Source organism: Mytilus trossulus, chromosome 5 (genome assembly GCF_036588685.1).
Source record: "Mytilus trossulus isolate FHL-02 chromosome 5, PNRI_Mtr1.1.1.hap1, whole genome shotgun sequence".
Lineage (NCBI taxonomy): Eukaryota > Metazoa > Mollusca > Bivalvia > Mytilida > Mytilidae > Mytilus > Mytilus trossulus.
Window position 1 is genome coordinate 86,824,296 of NC_086377.1, and position 20,144 is coordinate 86,844,439.

The 20,144-nt window shown below is 32.5% G+C and overlaps 1 pseudogene; it reads left to right on the plus strand.

The window, feature by feature from the left end:
- Positions 1 to 1,966: 1,966 nt before the first annotated feature.
- LOC134718413 (uncharacterized) lies at positions 1,967 to 6,329 on the plus strand (annotated as a pseudogene).
- The last annotated feature ends 13,815 nt before the right edge of the window (positions 6,330 to 20,144 follow it).

Genomic DNA, 20,144 nt, shown 5'->3' on the forward strand with positions numbered 1-20,144 from the left:
TGTAGCTTGATAAATGATATATGACCGAGTTGTTTGTTTTACTCTAAAGACTGCTTAAAATCAAGAATCAATACATTCTGATGAATAGAAGCGGTAAAGTTATAATTTTGTATCAATTTTTGCAAGAGTTACCTCCCTTTTCAATTCAAATCCTCAATAGGAATTTTAAATAGTAGGTGATTTATCTAAGTCTTCCTTAAGTGATATTCTAATGGAATTTTTTTCTGTATATATTTGGGGTATAAGACTAAAGATTAAAACTTAAAAATCTTCTGTTGCAATTACTTTCAGGTTAGGGTCAAATTTATGCTAGATTGACTGGACTATTATAGAAAATATTTTATATTTAACCAAGGATTTGTATAACTATACAAATCCTTGTTTTAACTGAATGAAAGATTTTCTCAATATATATCATATGCTTCTGATAGATATAAGAAGATGTGTTGTGAGTGTCAATGAGACAACTCTCCATCCAAATAACAAATTTAAAAAAATTAAACCATTAAAGGTCAATATACGGCCTTCAACACGGAGCCTTGGCTCACACCGAACAACAAGCTATAAAGGGCCCAAAAATTACTAGTGTAAATCCATTCAAAGGCTTTATTATGAATATCAAGCTTGGATATCTTTGTTTAACAGGACATTGTTCAATGATTGGTTCAAAGTCCCGCAAAATCATTGGTTACAAATGGAGGTCAAAAACCTGCAGGATATGTGAGGTGGCCAGTAAAAAGGGAAAAACAACAAAGATCCACCAGTGCAGGAAAACTTTGGTGGGAGCGCAAAAGCCATGGAACCAGATATGGTAATAGACCTAGTCAGAGAAGCAAGATTAAAAGGTACTAACATCTGTACTATTGTTGGTGATGAGGATTCAACTACAATTGCTAGAATAAGATCTAACGTTGATAAAGACATAAAAAAGCTGTCTGACAGTAATCACATGAAAAAAACATTAGGCAAAAAGCTTTACGACTTAAAAAACAAACATCAATCATTATCAACAAAAGTGATAAATTATGTCATTAAATGTTTTAACTTCTTGGTGGCACAAGGAAAAGGTCAACCAGAAAAAATTTGTAAGAGTCTTCCAGCATTAGCCAAGCATCCATTTGGAGACCACAGTGACTGCCATACTGATTGGTGTAGGTTTAAAGAGGAGACTGGAATGAAGTATAGGTCATTGCCTTATGGCAAAAAGTAAAAACACAAAAATACCGAACTCCGAGGAAAATTCAAAAAGGAAAATCAAAAATCAAAAGGCAAAATCAAAAGTCCAAACACATCAAACGAATGGGTAACAACTGTCATATTCCTGACTTGGTACAGGCATTTTCTAATGTAGAAAATGGTGGATTGAACCTGGTTTTATAGCTAGCTAAACCTCTCACTTATATGACAGTCGCATCAAATTCCATTAAATTGTCAACGATGCATGAACAAAACAAACATACACAAAGAGTAAAAATGTCAAAAATAGGGGTACAACAGTCAATATTGTGTTATCATCTTAATATCTCTACATAAACAACAAATGTAACAAAGAAGCACAAAAAGGCATACATTAATTTAACATTCTCATTTTGCTTTTCTTATACGGCTGAATTTAACTATGTAAAGTCTACCCATAATGATAGAAGGTTTCATTACTGGTTTAAAAATGCGCGTATGAAATTCGCACAGGTAGACATAAAAATAATTTTGTCGTATGACGGCATACATAAATGAAGACTTACGTAAAGTTTATATAACAAAAACAGACTTAACAGTAAAAGTAATAATAATAAATAAAATAATGGTGTGCTTTAAAGTATGACGGGATACATAAGTACAGTTTCACGTCAAATACGCTGAATTTATCTATGTAAAGTCTACCCATAAATGATAGAAGGTTTTCATTACTGGTGTAAAATAGCGCGTTTGAAATTCGCACAGGTAGACATAAAAATAATTTTGTCGTATGTCTGATAAGTCACTACAGGCATCATTGCAACAAATATTTTCAAACTATGCTGAACATTCAAACAAACTGGCTAACTTAGAAAGTACTCAAGGAAATGAAAGTTTCAATAAAACTGTTGCATCAAAGGCACCAAAGTCAAAACATTATGGTGGCTCAGGAAGTCTAGGTTACAGAATAGCTGCAAGTGTTGTCCAAAAAAATAGAGGTCAAATATACACAGTTGATGTAAGAAAATTCCGTTATTGTTTTGTTTAATGCATGCTGTTGGTTACAAAATTAAAATGAAGTACATTTCTTTCTGGCTTCTGTTCAATGACACAAATTATAAGGTCATTTCTTAGCATCTGTTGAAAGTCTGGTACTATCAAGAAAAGAAAGAAAGGGCATTGTTATATTTAAATGTTACTCTATCTAAGTTTCATGCAGTCCCTATGGCTATGTAAGAATTATTTACAATTAAAAAAATAGTTTATTAGATGTACACCAGATTGGTTGTTGTGACGGTCATAGATCTGTATTAAAGCTACATTGCATTTCACTGTAAAATATTTTTTAAACTTCTCTTCCCTTCTTCAGAATATACTCAATTGCATTTTTCTCTCCAAAACCTGTCATTATTCCTATTTGAATTCAAATTGAAAATGTGCATGATTCTTTGAAAGAGTGACTCTTGAAAATTGTTTACTTTTTTTAGCTCACCTGGCCCGAAGGGCCAAGTGAGCTTTTCCCATCACTTGTCGTCGTCCGCCGTTAACTTTTACAAAAATCTTCTCCTCTGAAACTACTGGGCCAAATTTAACCAAACTTGGCCACAACAATCATTGGGGTATCTAGTTTAAAAAATGTGTCCGGTGACCCGGTCAACCAACCAAGATGGCTACCACAGCTAAAAATAGAACATGGTGGTAAAATGCAGTTTTTGGCTTATAACTCAAAAACCAAAGCATTTAGAGCACATCTGACATGGGGTTAAATTGTACATCAAGTCAAGATCTATCTGTTCTGAAATTTTCAGATGAATCGGACAACCTGTTGTTGGGTTGCTGCCCCTGAATTGGTAATTTTAAGGAAATTTTGCTGTTTTTGGTTATTATCTTGAATATTATTATAGATAGAGATAAACTGTAAACAGCAATAATGTTCAGCAAAGTAAGATTTACAAATAAGTCAACATGACCGAAATGGTCAGTTGACCCCTTTAGGAGTTATTGCCCTTTATAGTCATGTTTTAACCATTTTTTCATAAATCTTCGTAATCTTTTACAAAAATCTTCTCCTCTGAAACTACTGGGCCAAGTAAATTATAGATAGAGATAATTGAAAGCAGCTAGAATGTTCAGTAAATTAAGATGTACAAACACATCACCATCACCAAAACACAATTTTGTCATGAATCCATCTGCGTCCTTTGTTTAATGATCACATAGTCTTAGGTGAGCGACACAGGCTCTTTAGAGTTTAGAGCCTCTAGTTTTTCATATTTTTGTTCTTGTCCAATGATTAAATACAGCAATACATTTGACAAAATGCTTTTTTTCTTTCTGAAAATACATGAAACTGCTTAAAACTATAACCTGTTGAAAATCATGCATTATCACTTGTTGAAAGATATGTAATATTTTTTTATTTATCAAATTAAAGTTCTTCATGATCATTCTCAAAATAACTGTTCATTCATAATTTATTATGACAGTTGATTACTCTTAGTCTTACTAGTGTTTAAAATGTTGGTCAAATAACTTCAATGAAAAAGAATTAATTTACACAAATTCGTATATGCATTGCGATACTTACAAAATTATATGACACAAAATAAAGATAAAACATTTTCTTTTATATATAAATTTCTTTTTTCAGGCTAATGTATCTGCAGGCCTATCACCTGGAGTCCACACAAAAAACTGTTCACATTACGGGACTTACAAGCAAAGAAAAGAAAGGCAATAGCAGTGACAAAGAAAGCAAAACTTCATAGAATCCAGTTAAAGTCAAAGCGGTATAATATTTTATTTCACAATCCAACAAAAATGCAGGAGACAGAAACCCACATTTATCTACTTGACAGCCATGATGCTGAATCATAATAACCAGTCTTTAAAGAGATAGTCAACACTTCTCTCCATTTTTTGTTTGCCTCAACCAAATGTGTTGTGAAACTTCTAAACAATGGCTTCACTATTACCCTTCATGAGTTATGCCCCTTTATAAACATAAAAATTGCTGAATTTAACCACTGTTTTCAAACTTTAGTTTGCCTCATCAAAATGTTAGAGTCTTTTACACATTATGCTTACATATATATATATATTACCACAAAACACCGATCCAGTCAGAAATTGTGTGGTGTCTCTTTTATTCCTTTCTTGAGCTTTAGTGCTTATTTATATAGTTAAAAATAGAAAATTTGATAAATATGTCATCCTCATTCTCAACTTAATTAGTTTTCCTCAACCAAATGTAGAAATATGTTTCATTAACTTTTTAAAAACAGAAAATGTCAATAATTAGTACAATTACTAATGCATATTATCAAGCGGTCAGACATCTCTGGACCATAAGACACGTTCTCCATTTATAATAAAATAAGGGTTCTGCATATAAAAGTTGAACACCCAATTTATGGTTGCTGTATATTTGATATTTGAATGATCCATCTATTTTATCTTATTACTTTTTATAAATTTATTCATCTCTTTCATTATAGTCACCAGAATACTTCAAGTTGTGAAGTAAGAGAAGGGGTGTGTTATAATAGAGCACGGCACTAGGAATTGAACAGGATATAACAGAAATACCAGCACCAGTTCAAACAGTGACCAATCAGTCCATGCCTCCAAATTTGTGTAGAATATATTTTGACATAGAAGCTACTGGTCTTAGTAAGTATAATAAGTACATGTTTTTTAGGTCTGGACAGGGATTATGTAGCATTTTCAGCCAAATTGAAAGGGAATATAAACACTAAGTTTGAAATGGATCTGTTATAAATCGTTAATCCAATTGTATTCTAGAAATGTAGAACATACATGTAAAAATACGTATCACATGCTGTATCACCATTGGCCCTATATTGATATTGGTTCCTCCTGGTGATACAGAATGTGATACAAATTTTGCCATATTTATTATTCTATATATATATCAGATTATTATAGAATAGTCAATACCATAGTTTGTTTTTCATCAATGTCAGCTAGTGAGTCAACTTCAAAGATCAAATTATCTGTAGTGTTGACTTTTTTCGAAAGTCTGTTTTTCATCAATGTCAGCTAGTGAGTCAACTTCAAAGATCAAATTAGCTGTAGTGTTGACTTTTTTCGAAAGTCTGTTTGTTGATAGCACTCAAAAACTGTACAATAGTCAGTCTTGTTGCATTTCAACAGCTTGTGAAAGATGAAATAAATTATTTAGGTCTGCTATAACAGTCAACAATGTCAAACAATTGTTTTAAGTAATTTATACAAGTTATAATCTCATGTCATTCATTTATGGTTTGAATACCATTATTATTATTCACTAATGCAGCACAAATTTTTCTATGTTTATGATAAAATATTTTATCTTTGCAGGTAGAACATCACACATATTACAGTTATCTGCCAAAAGGGATGAGGAGATGTATAATTCATTTGTATTACCATCATGCCAAGTGACACAGAAGGCCGCTGAAATCACAGGAATTACGTTTGAGAATGGTCAGCTCTTGTTTAAAGGAAATGTTATGCCAGCTGTTGGTATCAACAAGTGTTTGAACGATTTTATTTCTTTTCTTGATAAATCACATAATAATGTTATTATAGGCCATATTATATGTAATTATGATTGCATGGTTTTATACACAGCTTTAGAAAAATGTAGCTTACTTGATCAATTTTTGAACTGTATTTCAGGTTTTGTAGATACATTATCATTATTTAAATCATCTCATCCAGGCCTAAGTTCCTATTCTCAACCTAATTTATTTCAAACATTATTGGGTCAAACTTATGATGCTCACAGAGCTGATGAAGATGTAGATGCACTGTATACACTTGTACATAAAACTGTTTTAGATAATTGTCATTTTGAAAAAACATACTTGTCAAAAAAATTTATATTAGAAAAATACTTATCTATGAATGAGCTTCTAAGAAATCTGCCTTCATTGAAATTGTTAGTTGACAATAAAATACTGTCTATTGGTATGGCAAGAATTATTGCAAAGAGTGGTCTTTCCTTGCAGCATTTAAAGTTAGCCTTTACAAGGAATGGTACAAAAGGGATAAGAGATATTTTTACAGAGAGCTCTGGACCAGGTGTACGTGTTACCAAATCTCAGAAAATTATAAACAAAGTTTCAGAGTTTTTACAAACACTCTGAAATCTCCCATTTTTATAGATTGATGTATTTTTATTAAAAGTATGCATGTTATCAATAGAATGTAATGGATTCTTTATAAAATTACAAGTTAGAAATGTTGTCCAACCTTGTTGTGGTGTTTGTATGTACCAATGTCAAATAAATTATGTGTGCATACATGTGTTTTTCAAATCAGGGTCAAGATTTTATTTATACTGTTATCTATGCTGGGTCTTAATTATATGTATAGCTATAGATAATTGTTATTGCTTGTTCATACCAACATCAAACCTGACTTGATTTGTTGTACATGTATCAATATTTATGAACATACCCTGATGATTTGCATTTCTGACAAGGAATGGTCATTGAAGAACAATGTTATACTCTTGCTTTAACAGAAATAGTGTTTTTTTTAATTACTACATTCACACATACTGATATGTGCTGCTAAGAAATCTACCAATTACTTATGTATTTGTAAATTTAGCGTCAAATTAAAAATTCTCTATGACCACCATAATAGTAGAATTATTATTATAATGAAATGAGGTAATTTACTTGAAAGAAATTTTTTTCATATTAATTATTATATATATAATATAAGATAAATTATTAATTACTATTCACAAAAGTTATTTTTGATAATTTCTATAAAAGGTGAAGAAGAAAAATCACAATTTTATGATTTTCCCGTACTTTTTCATTTCATATTGTAGGTTTTGATAGACATCCTTCAAAATTGTCCATACCAATCCTTTTTTTTTCTCAATAGATTTTGAGAATAAGAGTTAATACACTATTTGTGTAATAAGTTTCAATTTCTTGTTTGAATAGAGGGTGCGTTTCAAAGAATTAAGTTCAATGATACACAATTTCCCGTACTTTTTGTAAAATTTTGGCTCAAAATCACAATAAGGCACACAGATATATACTTTTTTCTTTATAACTTTCAAGAATATGATGTAATACACAATTTCTGAAATAATTGTTTATTTATTATTGGTATAAAAGGTACTTTAAAAAGAATTTATTTAAAAATTAGACATTTTCCCGTACTTTTTGCTATTTTTTGGCTCTAATTCAAAATTTTGCACACGGACCTATACTTTTTTCTTTTTTATCCTATACTTTTTTCTTTTTTATTTTCAATATTAAAACCTAATGAAAAATTTCAGAAATTATTGTAAACTTCTTGTTATTTTTAAACCATGTTTCAAACAGTTTTGTTGGAAGTCATATGTTTTCCCGTACTCTCTTGTTTTTTATAAATTCAAACAGGTCAATAACTGTGAAAAATGACTTGTTTCCATTTTTTTTTGTGTCAAATGAAACAATGACATGTTTTTCAGCATTATTTGAATAAAAAGAGTTCATACTAATTGAAATAAGTGTTTTTTGTTTCTTCTAATGGACATATGCAGATTTCTGGAAAAGGCAGATATTTATGAAAAAGCTATTTTCATGAACAATATAGAGCTGCGGTACGGAAAAATGAGCACACGGACCTATATATTTTTTTTTATTTTTTTGACTTGCCTATGAATGAACTTTAAAAAAAACCACTCAGGAAAACTTTCTCGTTATTTTGAATTTGAGGAGCAAACATCCTTAAATCAAAATTATCTCTTTGAGACTTCTTATTTTCTGCTTCAGCTTTTCTAAAATCCTTATTCTCTCTTGCTTTTCTTTCAGAATCAATTTCTCGTTGTCTCTCTTTCTGTCTTAAATCAAAATTATCTCTTTGAGACTTCTTACTTACTGCTTCAGCTTTTCTAAAATCTTTGTCCTTTCTTACATTTTTTTTATAGTTTAACTCCCTTTGTCTTTCTTTTTCCCTAAATGTTTTCTTTTTTCTTTTATTTTGCATGTACTGTTTCATATACACAAATTTGGGTACCTTTAGGAGTACGTGATGACCAGAAAAAGAAAAGTCTTGCCAAGAAGAGCATGCTAGAAGAATCAGCGTTGTCAATGTCGTCGATAATGAGCAGTACCATGGAGGAAGATGCCTTCCCGGACCTCATGCCGAATCCACGCAATGACAATGATGTGATATAATTATTTTGTTTTAAAAATTGCTCAAAAATAAAAGATCATGTTTGGAAATAATATTGTGTTTGCTTCGTATTTGCCCAAAAGTCAATACGGACGAGCTACATAAGTATGCTATTAATGGCAGCGACGGCGTTTATTTTGCATCCACTTGCTTAAATCTATATAAAATTGCCTACACATTTAATGTACCTAGACTGGGACCATGATACATGATTGCAAAAGTTGAAGGAAACCTTGACAGAAGTTTTTGATTCCTATATCAATCATGCAGAAAAGCTAGCATCGTTAGGGAGCACACAAGCAAATGAAAGCTTCAACAAACAGTCGGTTCAAAAGCACCTAAATCCCATCATTACAGTGGATCAGCTAGCTTAAACTACCAGGTTGCTGGAAGTGTATTACAAAACAACATTAATTACACATACGTTTCATTGGTGAGAATAATGAGTAATTGAGCTGAAAGGAATATATTTGAAATTTGAAATCAAATAAGTTGAACATATAACAACATAACAACCAACCTACCTAGTGTAGTTTTTGTAGGGATATGCCCACAGAGCAAGAAAGGGTGTGATGCAGACAACTTCCCAACAAATGCTATTTACGTGTTACCAGTATATATGAGTAGTAATGCATATTTACTGGTCCATAGGTTGAGGATGTTAACTACTTCTCTTAATTGTGGAAATTTATTGTTTACTGTTTCCATTTTTACAGAAAAATAATGTCGACATTCAATTAATAATTATGTTTAAAACAAATCTTTCGCCAGTTTTGCTTTAGATGTTAACGTAGTAAATTTAAGCTGTTCCGGATTTTGAAAATGTTGTGCTCAATACACTTATGGCTCAACCAAATGACGAGGATTATAACAAATTGGAATATATTATATAATTAAAAAAAATGTTGTTGTATTCATAGCTTTTAAAGTCTCTTTCCTCTTATTTCAAGTTTTGATTGACGTCCAGTGGCAAATATTTCATGCATATTCAGAACGAGAACAAGTTCACAATAAATACAATAGGTAGGTTGATACAATAGAGGCCATCTGGGATGATGGTCGGAGAAATTTGGACTGCCACCGGAAAAGGAGGGTATATTGGATAGGGACAGAAATTTTGCCTTGCAACAGGCCACCTATGGACCCTCAAAGAGTTGTTGTAAGGGTTCTTAACGTGCAAAGAGCGTGGCACTCTCTTTACACGAGGCATCGGATTTAACTTTTTTAATAATTATATTAATATCAATAAACAGCTGCGCCATGAGCGCATGATACGCCCGTAGTTTCTTATGACAGTTTTATGCAACCATTATCAACAGTTTCTAAGAAAGTTTTAAGCAATAACCATATATTGTTTTTGAGATACAGAAGAAACATATGACCCCCCCCCCCCCCCCCCACACCCTTCATCTTTTTTAAATCATGTGTCAAAATCACCTTAAAATGTGGTTTAATTTATAAAAAGTTTTTATAAGTATTGAACGCATTTTGCACCTTCTTAAGCTTTAGATTTAACCATTTTACGAACATACAAAGCTATGAACTGTTTATTGTACTATTCTTACATTGTGGTATTAACAGCATTATTTTGATTGTTAAGTAGCAATGTTCTTGTAGTAACCTTGTCATTTTTGTTTATTTCATGTTTTACCTCTTCTCTCCGAATTGTGTTTTGCGTCAATAAAGATTAAAGCAAATATCGACTTAGCGTTTAACATTACAGTAAAAAATGTGCGATTATGGATAGCGTTAAACATTACAGTAAAAAATGTGCGATTATGGATAAAGACAATCAGGATGACAAATGGGTCTTAGAAAAGAAACAATTAGAAAACACTCGTATACGGCATGTACGGCAGTTAACAGAACGGGGTAAAGAACAATGCGAGTTAAATGTTTATGACTACACCAAAAATTTACGAAGAATTAGTTTAACGATTGATGAACAAATTCACTCATTTGTAAATCAAGAAGATAACAAGGTAACTACAGAAAGTACAATAAGACTAAAAAATGATTTGGAACAAAATAACAAAAACTATCAAACAATATCCAGAGAATTCTTGGAATATTTAGACCGGTCAAGGTGTCGAAAAAGCATTCAGGAAATATCAGCTCACAAATTAGTCTCAAACACATTTTCAGAGAAGGTACAATATGCAATAAGTCGGTCGGGATTGGGGAAACAAACAATATTTTGTTTTAGGCCTTGTCCCAAATGGCCTCTATTTAGACAAGACCTATCTATTGTATTTATTAACATGTTCTCGTCCTGAATTTGCATGAAATATTTGCCACTGGACGTCAAGCAACCACCAACAATCAATCAATCAATTTAAAGTAGACAAAACACTCGTCGAGCGTCACAGATTAAAAGCCTGTTACCTATGAAAACTGAATATTTTTCGTCGTTTACCAATAAACATTTGCGTACTACCAACGACACAACTATTTAATATTTACCTGCGTGATTTTGACACTTTCAAAGCAGAATATTTGATCCAGCCTTATGAAGTCGGAGTTTAGTAGATGTTTAAATTGCAACGATTTTGGTCGGGTTTCGCTTATCCAGAGAGCGCAGGATGTGTCGGTGTCAAGGTCAATCAGATAACAATAAGGTAATTTTGTCATTGGTAGTACGCTAAAATTAAATCGAAAACCGACGGCTATTTAACCTGTTAGCAGGTGCACGTTTAGTTCCATTTCTTAGCATGAGCACGAAAGTGCTGCATGTCTTATAACAGTATACCCACACATTTATTGCAGTCTATCAGCAACAAAAAACTGTAAAATTAATCTGCTTGAGTACTAACAACGACAAAATTAAAATAACTTCCTGAGGGCCAAAATATTATGAACATTTAATAACACATATGTAAGTGTAGAACCTTACACATTGATACGTGGCGTCCTTCCACGCTCGAAGTCGGGACCTTTTAGAGGACAAAAGTCCTGCCTATACCACACCAAGTAAATGAGTATTCTATTTGATACAATTTCTATCAAGGTGGAAACCCAAAACAAGTCTTCAGTCATGGTATACATGTTAAAGATCATGATAAATAGGAGACAACATTTACTATGCTGACAAATTAAAGGTAGAGAGATATATTGTTCTACATTAATTTTTGACGTCTACTGTTCATCAAACATATAATTTCTAAATAAGTCTTGTGCAGAGACTAAAATAATTCACTTCTAAAGGAAATGGTGGAGTGAACACAAATTAAGTGGAGTGAGCGTGAATATTTAGCAATCGGGTCAAGGGGGATTTATTGGTACAAATTTTAAATCAAATTTACTAGTATTTTGGAGGGGAAAAACCTAACTGATTTCTAAAATCTTCTCTATTGTTGTGAAAGAGGCATGTTCTGAGTTTTTGTTAAATCATAATAATCCTCAGAAACATTTATACATGGATCTGGACTTCTGAGTACTGCCCAGACATTCTTTTGATTTTGTTTTCTTGCGAATATTCATCACACGTCTCAATGACTGTACCAATACCATTCCCCGTTGATTTAAAGGTCCAATTGTCGTACTACTTGAAGATATATCTTTACTTCAACTTAAACCCTAGAGACGATGAAATAAACAAGTTTTATTCGGCATTTTGTGTGTAATAGCTCTTCTTCAATTTGAATTAATATGATATTTGACCTAGTGCTGCTCAGATTCTTTATTGAATATATATCATCTTTAATCACTTTCATTGTCAGAATCTACATAATTTGTTTGGTGGGTATTAGAGTTGCCACTTTAAGCGAAACTATATTTCGAATCATTATTCAATATCAATATGAACTATCAAAAATACTAGTACCCAAAATGTTTATAAATATTCAGGAAACAATTGCTTTTCATTGCGTGGTGGCAAAAGCAACCTTCTTCCTATGTTGTAAAACTAGAGGCACCATATGTTTTGTTAACTGCATTTTACCCCCTATTTTTAAATTTTAAACATGTCGGCCGTGTGTGTTGATAGTCAGGGTCATCAGACACATTCTTAACCTAAATACCCTAATGATGATAGTGGTCAAGTTTTGTTGCATTTAGACTTTAGAAAAGAAAATGGACAAAAGACACGCCGAAATAAAGACCAGCAAAATACAAAGATTTTGTTATGATTTGAATGTACTGTAATTTGTGAATTCAGGAAATAGACATTCGATTTTGATAGTTTATTTGGTTAATTAATGTTAAAAGTAATATCTGTTATATTCTTATAATTGATTAAGCTTGGAATATTACAGTAAATTTAATTACACTCACTTGACGGTTTAAGATAAGACATTGTTTAATTTTATTAAAGAGAAAGGATGTCACTATGACTCAGAGCTGATATGCTTTCCGCGTCGTATTCACAACGACAAAATTGTTTTTCACTCAATCTGTCATCCTAGTTCTAGTAAGAACATACTGTCATGTCGATACGTTGCAATTGGATGACCAAACTTGACGATAATTTATGTTACGACAAGACTATATCGATACGTTAAATAGCTAAAAAGCTAAAGTGATAATTTTGAGTTAATCAACTAAAAAATGTGTGTTTTTTTTTATTTACCTCGAAACTGTCCAGTGTTTGATTCAATTAAATACTATTTACAAAATCTACCTTTTCATTTATTTTGGTCTTTGATTAATAATTTTGCTCAAGTTGCTTTAGTCATTCAAGGCTTAACATTCCGCACCACTAACGTTAAAATTATTTTTCGTGTACATGATTAAATTACTTTGGCCAATTAAACCTCTCTCTATGACAGACGTTAAAAATGCCACTCACTTTATTGACAACACTATTTGAACAAATTACAAAAAAATAGGTAAACCTGTTAAAACATTGTGTTACATTAAAAAGGAGAAATTTATGTTGTGATTTGTTTGCATATCACGATAAAAAAAGGTTCTGGACAATTTCATTTTTTTTTTTTTAAATATGAACTCCCAAGTTTTTAAATAATTATATCTGAAGAGAATTTAAGGAACGGCATGGTATATGCATTTCAACAACTTAACACTGGTGCTCAAATAATACCGTTTCTACTTAACTTTTGTTTTACTTTCAGATTGGTTCATCCACTATTTTATTCAATATGTACACTTGAATGAATTCTTGATTCGTGATTTATTTGCAGGAATTGATAAATATTTTGTATTGTCCTTGCTTTATTGATTCTTCGGAATCATATCTTGCACCGCATCACTTGAATTATCAACAGCAATCATATTTCATTGCCGATATCAAGAAACCTGCCATTTCTAGCTCCTCGACTTCCGCATTTTGTTCATCACTTCCCCTATTTATGGACACATCTAGGCTATTTTTTTGCACCACGGTCAACTTGTCTGCATTTCGGTTTAGGTTTGCTCTTCTACATTTTTTACGTGCACAAAAGCAAACGATACTGCAACTGATAGTGAGTAAAATGCCAGCTCTAAACGATACAAAAATGAAAATGTTTTCTTTCGTTCATTACATCTACAAAATAAAATATAATTTTATAAAGCAATTTGATTGAAATATATAATTTAATTAGCTACGTATATTAATATTGACGGCATCAAAGCCACTACACCGTAAACAAATATTGCATTATGCTTTATTTTACTGTAAAAACATTGATCGTTTAGGCCCATTATCTTAATTAGTTGGTTTACGGACAACTGCTATGAAAAGTCAGGATCCAATGAGGTAAAAATAGCAATATTAAATTTTATTTTAAATATAACTGTTCAGAAAATGAGTCGGAAGGAAGTTTTTAAAAAACAATCTATACGTTACTAAGGGAAATTTTAACTTTATGCAACCCTACCACAAGACACTGCCACTCTGTCCTTTTGTAATCATATGGAATTCTTGAACTTTGCAGGCGTCAGAGAAATGTCCTTATTTAAGAAGTTGAATCATTTTCAGCACGAGTCTAAGGCTGTATGATCCCTATGTATGATATCCTTTGTGAATGGTTTGCAGGTAAAAGTTTTGCTTGCCGTTGTTTCTTTGTTGCTGTATAAAGGAAGTGAATTTGAATTGTTTACTGCTTTCTTAAACTATCTATCCATTGTATACATGGGTGTATCCTGATTACTCGGTATGTTGTTATCTTTTTCAATGTCCATTATATCTTTAACATAATGTTCAACAGGGGCTTCGGTTCCACATTTTGTTTCCCCACGATTCCATTTAGTATTTTCATACGTACATACTACACATGTCAAATTGTTTCTAACTGCATGCTGAATTTCCCCAAAAACCACCACAACATGAATGCAGGTTTCTCGTTTTTTTTTTAAATTTTATATAGATTAGACCGTTGGTTTTCCCGTTTGAATGGTTTTACACTAGTAATTTTGGGGACCTTTATAGCTTCTTGTTCGGTGCGAGCCAAGGCTTCGTGTTGAAGGCCGTACATTGACTTATAATGGTTTGCTTTTTTTAAATATATGGATGGAGAGTAGTCTAATTGGCACTCACACCACATCTTCCTATATCTATCTAGGTATAGCCTTTTAATTTAAGGTTTCATCTAATACAGTAATCCAAAAAGTGGCTAAATTAACTGAAAAATATACATAGAAAAAAATTAATAAAGCTGTAGTTGGTTCAATGTCACAACTAACACAATTGTTAATACATATTAGCAAATTATCTTGATCAATTTAATGTAACATCATATACAATTATTAAAAAATTGACAAATTTACAGTAAAATGTGCAAAAAATACCAATAAATGTAACATCTGGATAAATATTCAAAAAGTAGAAAATTTTACTGAGAAAAATTTGCATTTTTTTCAATAAAGCTATGGTTTGTTTAGAAATATGGTCACTTGGTCTTCTCCCGACCGGCAGTAAAACGCTTGCCGAAGTGGGGCGTCCGTTTGGCTGTGCGGGATGTATCAAGTTCGCAGTCACGTCCTCTCAGAAGGGGACGTTAATTCCGATGCCTCGTGTAAAGGGAGTGCCACGCTCTTTGCACGTTAAGAACCCTTGTAACAACTCTTTGAGGGGTCCGTATGTGGCCTGTTGCAAAGCAAATTTTCTGTCCCTATCCAATATACCCTCATTTTCCAGTGGCAGTCCAAATTTTCCCGACCATCATCCCAGATGGCCTCTATTGTATCAACCTACCTATTGTACTTATTGTGAACTTGTTCTCGTCCTGAATATGCATGAGATATTTGCCACTGGACGTTAAGCAACCATCAATCAATCTTATACTATTGTTAATACATATTAGAAAACTATCTTGATCAAATAAACGATTTAAGGTAATATTGAATACAATTATCAAAAAAAATCATAAAGTTACAGTCAAATGTGGAAAAATTATCAATACACCGATGAAATTATCAAAAAAGTGATCAAATAAAATAATTAAAAAAGTGATCAAATTTACAGTGAAAGTAGAAAAATTATACCTAAACCGGTGACATGTTTGGTGTTAAATTCTATAAAATTATTTTGAGAATGTATTCGATTAAAGGATGCATATGAATGAATTATCCCAAAGTGGCAAAATTTACAAAATGTTTCTATTTTTTTACAATAAAGCTGTGGTTGGTTCAAGTTAACTTGTAATACAATGTCAATACACATAAAATGATCTTGATCAAATGACCGATTTTAGGAAACATCATATACAATTATCAAAAAAAAATGAAAAATTTACAATACACCGAAAATGACAGGTTTAGTGTACATTTAATACAAATATTCAAAAAAATTGGTCGATTTAAGGTTTCATCCAATACAATCAATCAGAACCTGGCTAAATTACCTTATATATATATATGCACACGTATAAAAATTGCGGTTTTTATCCAACTCAATCATAGGTTTGAACGTAGTTTTCAATTTAGACTCGTTTATATATATATATACAACTCGTCTAAACACCAACCCAACAATGTTAGATCTGTAAATTTGCTTTCGCAAATTTTTGGTTCTTCCCTCGCCGGGATTCGAACCCATGCTACTGTGATATCGTGACACCAAATCGCCTGCACTGCAGCCGTCCCGCTATACCACACGACCACCTGGGCTGTCAAAAAAAAGACCTTTCGCTGGCCGTGTGTTACCTTTCCTCGTCAGATTTAATCTAGCGGCGTACTACAGTACATGATATATAAGGCATGAAGATGTAACAATAACATCTTCATGCCTTATTATATTTATCTTTTAGTTGCGATGACAGTGGCTGTTGTCTGTTCGGAAAGTACATTTTAAAAAATTTCTGGGGCACCTTCAAGACTGCCAACAAAATCTTGCAAAGTCTGAAATTTAATATGCACATTTAGGTTAAAATACAATCAATATCATACTTAAAAGAATTTGGTTTCAAGGTTTTTATAAGTCAGTTATACTGTGTGATGCTTTTTTTAGATCCACACCTCAAAAACTTACTGTCTACCGAAATATTTGGGCATGGGTATCATCAGTGCCCCATCAAAGGTTGTTCTGGATTTATATGCTCTTCAAAGATCCTTTAATTTGGAAGATGAAAAATACTTTTCTGTTATATTCTATATACAGATTTCGAATTGAGTATATAGACAGTATTCGAACCACCTTAGCCTTGTGTTATATATACGGAGTCAATTCTTAAAATATGTTATTAATACCTAAACGTAATGATACAGACATACAATTTTTATTTTACCGATACCCTGATACTCGACTTGATAAGTATCGGACTTATGGGTTGTCGGAGTAATGAGCGGTCAGAGCAATAGGTTGTCGGACTAATGGGTTGTCGGACCAATAGGCTGTCGGACTAATGGGCTGTCGGAATAATGGCGTGTAACCGACAAAACCCTTAACAACTGTTTTGAATTCGGCAAAACATGTAAAATTCTTTTTATTCAAAATTAAACGTTTAGAGTCAAATAACTTTGCGTTATGGCCAATAAGTATTACTGGTTTGTATTGACTTGGCCATATTACAAAATGTTGAAATGCTGCTTCTCTGTTGATTGCTCGTATTGGTTTACCATGGTGAAAAAGAACACCCCCTTCATTTGTAAGTCCAGTGACAGCGCTACTCATCTTTGAAATGGGTTTGGTTTGTTGTATGTAACAACTAAATTCATTATCGTTAAATTTACAGGCAATTTGTAGTATTTCACAGTCCTCTTGTAACGAACTGGTCGATAAGCTATAAGAGTTAAACAGATTTTATTTTTTCCCAGAATTCAACAAATCGGGCTAAAACGTCACGACTAACTCGAGAATTCAACCAAAAAAATTACAAATACTTGATTTTCTCCGTTATTAGAAGGAATATAATTTAAAACTTTGCAAATGTGTTTTTTATGTTAAGATAAACATAATTAGATGATAAGTAAAAAAATCATCGCGGAATTTCCCTTAAAAAAGTTCTATTAGATTTTAAAAATACGCAATATTTCGCTAAACAAATTAGCTTCATCAGGCTTGTGCATCCCTCAATGTGAATTCGGATGCATGGCAACAAAAAAAAAATTTTGTAGCTTAATCTATACAAGATTTGAGGAAAAGTGTAACATATTTATTGAAGTTAAATAAACTATGTTTGTAGAACTACATTAAATTGCAATAAAATAAAAATAAAAAAAAAAATGTTCGAGTAGTTGTATGAATTCCTTTAAATTAATTTGAATGATTTCACATACAAACTGGTCCACAATCGTCATTAGGGTATGCAGTTTAAAAATGTGTGGAATTACCCTGCCTGCGAACCAAGATGGCCGACATGGCATAAATAGTACATGGGTTGATATAGTTTTTGGCTAAAATCTCAGAAACCAAATCATTTAAAGCAAATCAGACTAAGGTAATTTGTTCGTTAGGTCAATGTCTACCGGCCCTGGAATTTCAGACCAAACAGGCAACCAGTTGTTGGATTGATGCTCTGGAATGGTTAATTTTCAGAAATTTTTGCAGCTTTAGGCTTTCTTGAATATTATTATAGATAGATTGATCGATTGATTGTTGGTTGCTTAACGTCCAGTGGCAAATATTTCATGCAAATTCAGGACGAGAACAAGTTCACAATAAATACAATAGGTAGGTTGATACAATAGAGGCCATCTGGGATGATGGTCGGGGAAATTTGGACTGCCACTGGAAAATGAGGGTATCTTGGATAGGAACAGAAATTTTGCCTTGCAACAGGCCACCTACGGACCCCTCAGAAGAGTTGCTGCAAGGGTTCTTAACGTGCAAAGAGCGTGGCACTCTCTTTACACGAGGCATCGGATTTAACGTCCCCCTTCTGACCGGACGTGACTGCGAACTTGATACATCCCGCACAGCCAAACGGACGATAGATAGAGATAAATTGTAAACAGCAATATTATACAGCAAAGTAAGACCTACCAATAAGTCAACATGATCAAAATGGTCAGTTGACCCTCTAAGGAGTTATTGCCCTTTATATTAAATTTTAGACAAATTTCAAAATAAAATATTCGTTTATGATATGCCCATAGACCAAGGTGAGCGACACAGGCACTTTAGAGTCTCTAGTTTTAATACAGCACTATTCAAATGTGTGGCAAATAGGTACCCAAGGGAACACGCCTTACCCAATCCATAAAAGAATACCAGAATATTCCATTGATATATGAAGAAGTCTAAAATCCACAGTGTATACATACATGTTGCTATCAGTTCGAAATTACAGGGGATATATTTTTTTACCCAACACCTTAAGTGCCAGAAATTGATATGACGTGTCAAAGATGATCATAACAAAATAATATCAAATAAACATCAAAAAGGGAATGCAGATGTAACTGGTTCCTTAGCCATTCGACAATCATATTTAGATAATTAATTTCTTAACATTGTTGAAGTTCATTGTTTATTATGCATATTGTTAATATTGTTTGTAATATGCCATATTTATACACTGTACATGTACTTGATTATACTGATGAGCTGTAAGAATTTGAATTTAAGTTCTATCCATTAGTTCAATATGTTAACACACTTGACGGAAGAAACGTATGTCAAAAATAAAAAGTAAAATGTCTAGTGATATTAGAATTGTATGTTCAACTACTGCATTAAAATGGGTATTGATGTGGTAGCATGTCATGGCATCATACTATATGGGTCACCGAGAAGTATACTGGATTTAGTTCAGGAAATAGGAAGAGTGGGCAGGGATAATGCCAACTCTGTTGTAATTTTACTGCACAATTCCTTCCGTTTAAGAAGTGTCCACAAGGAAGTCAAGACTTGAAAATATTGAAACTGTGCCACATGACAGTGATAGTCATCAAGCCACTTGCTGTTATTGTTGTCTCTAAGCCATCCACTTTCTCTGTTGTCACCATGCCATCTGATTTCTGAATTGTCTGTTATTTTTATTCCTTTGTGGATATTAATAACTAATTTATTCGTTTAATTAGTAGCAAATATATGTTAACTGCTAATTCAGTAATCCCTTTCTTTTCCCTTACAACAATAGGTCTGTGCACTTTGACCGTTTGAGAAGCGCTCTCTTTTTTCTTCCTTATCCATTGTTTGATAGCTCTGGATGGGTAAGTTCCTCTGATTTCTGGCTTATAAAAAGAAACATATTATTTTTCTATTTTAATTTCATTTACCATAACATATTCATTAAATTACTGCTGACCTGTATTATAAGTAACACAGAAAAACACAGAAATAGATTTAGTCCTAAAGCCCATAACACAAATTAAAACATGTTTTTATACTAGCATTGTGGATAACCACAAGCTGCACCTGTAACATCAGCCTTGTCACAGCTGACAACAGGTAATAC